The 6,000-nt window shown below is 45.6% G+C and overlaps 1 protein-coding gene across 2 annotated transcripts in view; it reads right to left on the reverse strand.

Annotated features, from left to right (window-relative positions):
* CTNNA2 (catenin alpha 2) overlaps positions 1–5,781 on the reverse strand; it is a 1,018,631-nt gene extending 1,012,850 nt beyond the window's left edge. The window contains exon 1 of one of the 2 annotated variants that reach the window (XM_060247184.1): positions 5,654–5,781. The gene's annotated coding sequence lies outside the window, so the exon portion shown is untranslated. The remainder of the gene's footprint in view (positions 1–5,653) is intronic. The other variant, XM_060247186.1, reaches the window with a different exon arrangement.
* Between the last annotated feature and the right edge of the window lie 219 nt (positions 5,782–6,000).

The following is a 6,000-nucleotide window of genomic DNA, read 5'->3' on the forward strand; positions in this document are numbered from 1 at the left end:
GAGACAGAAGCAGAGGTAGTAAAATATCCAGTGGAAGAAATCCACTAAGCACATTGAATATGGTTCATATGGGACAAGACTCCTCTCCCTCAAATGTGCCCAAAAGATCAAATTAAAAATGTATACCTCTCTAAGAAACTTCCTGTAGAAAATGTTCCATTCCTCACCACTGGCTATGAGGATTTAAATAGCAAAATTATCTGAGAAAAGACCGGGGGGGGGGGGGTGGAATAGCTACATTTATTTATTTATTTAATGGTGACATGGGAAGACCACAACAACAAATAAATATTGGGGAGACTGATGTCCTTCTATCATGCCCAGATCCACCCTCACTCAAAGTCCTTTTCTTTTATGATGTTTATGTTATTTTATCAGCTGTATGTATAGCAACATGAGAATATTTGAGATGCAAAATGGCACACAAATATTGTAGTATATAGACACACTTGTTTCATCTTGCAAGGACATTTTAAAAAAGCAAACATCCAAGTAACCGTTTTTGCAACAAAGTATCCCAAGAACAGATCAGCAATAGAAGAAGCTGCCTAGAAGGGCAGAGGAAGCTAATTCCACAGAGATTTTAAAAGAAAGGGACAGGCAGTGCAAGGAACAAGAATGTCTCTCTCCGTATCTTCCCATGGTATATGTTATTAAAAGTGATTCAGTGGTTCATCAACTACTTTTTCAAAAACTGTTTAACTTTCACCTCTTCAAAAAAAATCAGAGGACTGTCAAGGAACATTTCTCAGCAGCGAATGACGCACACACATGTAGTGAGGAACAAAACGATGATATACATTGCAAGCTGCAAACAAAGGCAGACAAATACCTAGCAGGGGACTTGTTTTCAGATCTTTACAACTACCAGTTTGTTCATCTTAATGTGAAAAGTAGACTTAAGGAACTTGACAGTTCACAAGGTGTGCAAGTTCAACAGACTATTTCAGTTCGGAGCTGGTTAGAAACCGATAATGTTACCGGTGATTTCATAAATGACCAAAAGTATAGCCAAGTTCAATGAGGATCTAGTCAATGGAATGAGCTTCCAAAGCATCCAATCTTAAATAATCCCTTGAAAATGACTTAGTTACTTGCTATTCACTCTCAATAATTTGAGTATGGACACTAAGAAACAGTATTTTTTTTTACTCCATATTGTTCTTCCAAAACACCCAGAGGAAGACAACAAATAATGAGCCAGATGCTGTACATCTGCACTTATGTAGCCTATACTGCAGCATCAGATTAATCTGAAGCGAGACCAATCTTTGACTTTCACCCTTATTTGTCTACCCAACCAAATTCTTACATAAAACACTTGTTGGTATCCTGTTATCCACACAAGTAATTAGTAACGACACTTGAGCCCTGAATGCATTTGAAAGTCATTTGGTTGATTTCAACATAACTTACTTCCAAGAAAATGTGTTTAAGAATATCCCATAGTGCAACCTGCTCCAGTCCTTGGCTTTGCATCCCACTCCTGTCCTTTCTTTACAGATGATTTCCCCACAAACCTTTCATATTGATGTCATCAGCCTCCCTCTTTTACACACCACTGAATTACTCATTCTGCCATAGCTAGATTATTCACCTTGGGAAGGTAACCTAAACATTCATTCATCTGTACCACTCAATGGTCTAGCACGGAAAAGCTTAGATCCTCCAGTTTATGCCCTCAAAATTATGATTAGTACTGCAAAAAAAAAAAATAAAACACTAAAAAAAATACACATCTGTGGGTTCTAGATCAAATCAGGAAAGAAGGAGAAATTGGATTTATATCCCGCCCTCCACTCCGAATCTCAGAGTGGCTCAAAATCTCCTTTATCTTCCTCCCCTACAACAGACACCCTGTGAGGTGGGTGGGGGTGAGAGGACTCTCATGGCGGCTGCCCTTTCAAGGATAACCTCTTCCAGAGCTATGGCTGACCCAAGGCCATGCCAGCAGGTGCAAGTGGAGGAGTGGGGAATCAAACCCTGTGAGGTAGGTGGGGCTGAGAGAGCTCTCACTGCAGCTGCCCTTTTAAGGACAACCTCTTCCAGAGCTATGGCTGACCCAAGGCCATTCCAGCAGCTGCCAGTGGAGGAGTGGGGAATCAAACCCTGTGAGGTAGGTGGGGCTGAGAGGGCTCTCACAGCAGCTGCCCTTTCAAGGACAACCTCTGCCAGAGCTATGGCTGACCCAAGGCCATTCCAGCAGGTGCAGGTGGAGGAGTGGGGAATCAAACCCGGTTCTCCTAGATAATAGTTTGCGCACTTCAGCACTACACCAAACTGGCTCTCAAGCCAATTAGAAGCTAAGATGACCATACTGAGGCTATTGTATTCTGGTGCCATTTGTGATGGGAAGGGTCATAACGTCACAGCTGACTTACGGAGTCCCCATAGGGTTTTCAAAGGCAAGAGACAAGCAGAGGTGTTTTGCCATTGCCCGCCCCTGTATTCAAACCCTGAACTTCCTTGGGGGCCCAAATACCAGCCAGGCCTGGCCCTGCTTAGCTTCTGAGATTGGGCTAGTAGTAGCACCTCGCTATAGGGATTTTATTTATTTATGAAAACTTTTATATTCCTTGTTTCCTCTTGGTTCAATGCAGCTTAAAATAATAGTTAAAACATGTCTAGCTAAAACCAAACATTCCACCAGGCTGGAGCCACAACAGAAAAGGCCCAGGCTCTGGTTGACACAAGATGCGCCAACCTAAGTGATGGGATAGCCAACAGATGGCTGCCTGATGACCATAGTTGAGGCCCAGGAACATATAAACACATCAGTGTGCTGTTCCTTCTAGTTTGATACGAACTCTACATTCGCCCTTACCTCTGTATTCCTTATTATATTTGAATAATTATTTTCTCAAAGTACTTCCCTTTGGTATTAGCTTAAAGACCTATCTGGGAAAAATAATGTAGGGAGTAAGAATCATCTAATCTCGACAGGCTTAAGTTTAAAAAATCATTTTTTTCCTTGTAAGTTGTTTTGATGCATACACATTGCTCCTGAAACTACCCATCAATGACAGACCATAGGTCTCTTAAGTGACTCAATCTGTGATGGACTGATGTCAGTTTTCACATTTAACACTATTCCATCGCTCTAACTACACCTAAATAGGGGCTGCAATTCTGCCTGACCATTGTGACACCTAGAAGTCTCTCAAGTTTACATGCCCGTTCCTGTACCATTCTGTGCAGCTGGATAGCCCAAGCCTAAACACTCTTTCTTGCATGCCAAAACATTTTATTGAAGTCTATTAGACTAGAATGTGGATATAATATTAGGATCTTTAACTGCACAGTATAGGAAACCTTTATTAACAAGCTTCCTTCACTGAGATAAAACCTCTTATGTTTAGGGTTCTGGTGCAGTCCCCCCCACCCCGTGTGTGTGTGTGTGTGTGTGTGTGTGTGTGTGTGTATACACACACACAAATGAGACATTACATTAGGTAATCAGTATGAATTCTAAACACCTCATTTTGAAACAGATAACATTTTTCTCTTCTCAAGTATGTTTTCAAAAGCTTGTTTATTTGTTTAACCAGAAGATTCTAACCAAGAATGGCGGTATACATTTACTGAAAATACAGATTGCTTTCCCACCACCACCACCCCCATTTATCACTGGTAACAGAGCAAAAATCTATAGTGGACTTTTAAAAATACTTCCGTTTATTCCCTTTGACTATAGAACAAAGAACAGAGAATGCCAACAAGATCTCTGACAAGTTCAAATAATCTACAAAATACATGCCAGCAATCATGCTCAAATGCCTGCACTGTGGATTATATAGAATTTTCCAAATGTCAAAATCCCAGAGCACGCATTCAGGTGGACAAAGCACCAAACTTCTTAAGAGTTCGATGGGAAATGTTCCAAACTGAAAAACTGCTAGGAATACATTACCTATCGAGATAGCTGTAAATGTTACCATCCTGGAAATACACTGGGGAGGAAGGCAGGAGGCAGCATTAAGCATCCACAATCCACAGCTGAGAAATGAATTCTTAGCTGGGTCCCCCCATCCCCTCAACACTCTTCTCCAACTAAGAGATGCCAAGAGCAGACAAAGCTATCAGAAAAGCAAGCTATATTGCATATTAAGCTTAGAACTTTTTAAAAAATCAAGCACCTCTTTTGTAAACACTCTCCTTACGAGGGACACTTTGCAGAGTAGACTATTCGGAGTAGTCCACGCAAGCCTTGAAATGCAGAGTCAAACCTTGCTCAGAGAATACTTCAGAGAACTCCAGATTCCTATGCACACCCTTCTGTCATGGACTTCCCACCCCCAAATCCCCACACCTCTTTACTCAGACTGCGGGGGGGGGGGAGCATTCTATACCCCAAAGGGTTGGCGACACCATCACGGGTTAAAGTGCTTTCTCTCCCAGCCAAACGTCTTGACAGCAACCGAATCCTCTCAGGCCGGTTTCCCAAAGCAAGCACGAAGCAGGTTGATTTGGACTGAGCACAGCAATGAGAAGAGGCCTAAAGGGTGCTCTAAGCCGGCTCGGCCGCCCTACTCCTGGGTCGCTCGTCGAAAGGCTCGGAAGCAGACAAGAAACCCTGTAAAAGCGAAAGGCAAAAAAAAAAAAATCCCTTGCAAAAAAATATCTTAAAAGAGCTTTAAAACAAAACAAAGCCAACAGCAACAACAAAAAATCCACAGCAAACAGCAATGCTCGGGGAAAGCCCCATCTCAAAGCCAACAAGAGACCCAACTGCAATCCAAGTTTACTTCTTCCTTTTTTCTTTTTTTTTGTCAAGCAGCTTTTAACAACATATCGTGTACCATCACCGTCCGCGCTTTGTCAAGGCAGCCTATTGTGCGTGCGGGAACGCTGCTATCCCGTTTCCCCGTTCTTCCGTCGCTCAGTTCTATCTCCATAAACTGTTTCACTGCAGACGCGCATCTATTTTGTCCCTCGGTTATTTCTCCATCATCTGTTTCTTGCAGACACACACACATATATAATATGTTTCATTGGTTTTTCATGGCAGTCATGCAACGTTGTGAGCCGCCCTGAGTCCGCTTGCGGAGAGGGCGGGATATAAGCTTAATGTAATAATAATAATAATAATAATAATAATAATAATAATAATAATAATAATAATATATCCCAACCCACCCAACCCTCTCCCCTCCAATACACACACACTTCCAACCTCATCCTTTCCCATGGTGTGCACAATGCAATGGAGTGGGGGGGGGGGAGAAAGAAGGGTGACGTTCCTTTATTCCAAGCATGCCTTTATTTCTGGGAGGTGGGGTGGGATTGCAAGATGGGGATGAGAGGGAGAGAGGGGGGGGCTATGAAAGGACGCTCTGCCTCGCTTTCCTTCCCTCCTCCTCCTCCTCCCCGCGTGCATTGCACCCCGTGCAAAGAAGACAAGAGAGGCTGGCTTTTGCAATCAGGAGCCTTCGCAAGGAAAAGGACGGGCGCGGGTCTCGCAGGGAAGCACGCCTGGCGGGAAAGGGGCGGCTTTTGGGGGAGGGCGGGGGGAGCAGCCTGACACAAAGGAGGGGAGGGGAGGGGAGGGGAGGGGGCGGCCGGGGCTGGAGAGGCGCGAGAGATGCTGAGGGGAGAAAGGAGGGATGCAGGCAGGGAGGATGCTGCGCCCTGTCCCGGCCCGGCCCGGCCTCACCTCGGCTCGGTGGGTGGACAGGAGAGCCGCCGCCGCCTCCTCCCTTCGCCGTCTCCTCCCCGGCTGTGGTGGGCACCGCGACGGAGCGACAGGGGCTCGCTTGCCTGCCTGCCTCACTCACGGCTCTCTCTCTCTCTCTCTCCTTCAGCCGCCGCCGCGCTCCCCGCCTCCCTTCGCCGGCCCCGCCTCCGGCGAGGAGGGCGACGAAGCCTGCCGAGGGAGAAGGGAGGGAAAAGGGCGGGGAAAGCAGAGCAGCCCGCGCCTGCGCGTTGCGGAGGGCTCGAGCGGCGGCGGTTGGGGCGGCAGGTGATTGCCTGGCGCGAGGCCCTCCTCGCTCCTTCCCTCCC

Source organism: Heteronotia binoei, chromosome 9 (genome assembly GCF_032191835.1).
Source record: "Heteronotia binoei isolate CCM8104 ecotype False Entrance Well chromosome 9, APGP_CSIRO_Hbin_v1, whole genome shotgun sequence".
NCBI lineage: Eukaryota > Metazoa > Chordata > Lepidosauria > Squamata > Gekkonidae > Heteronotia > Heteronotia binoei.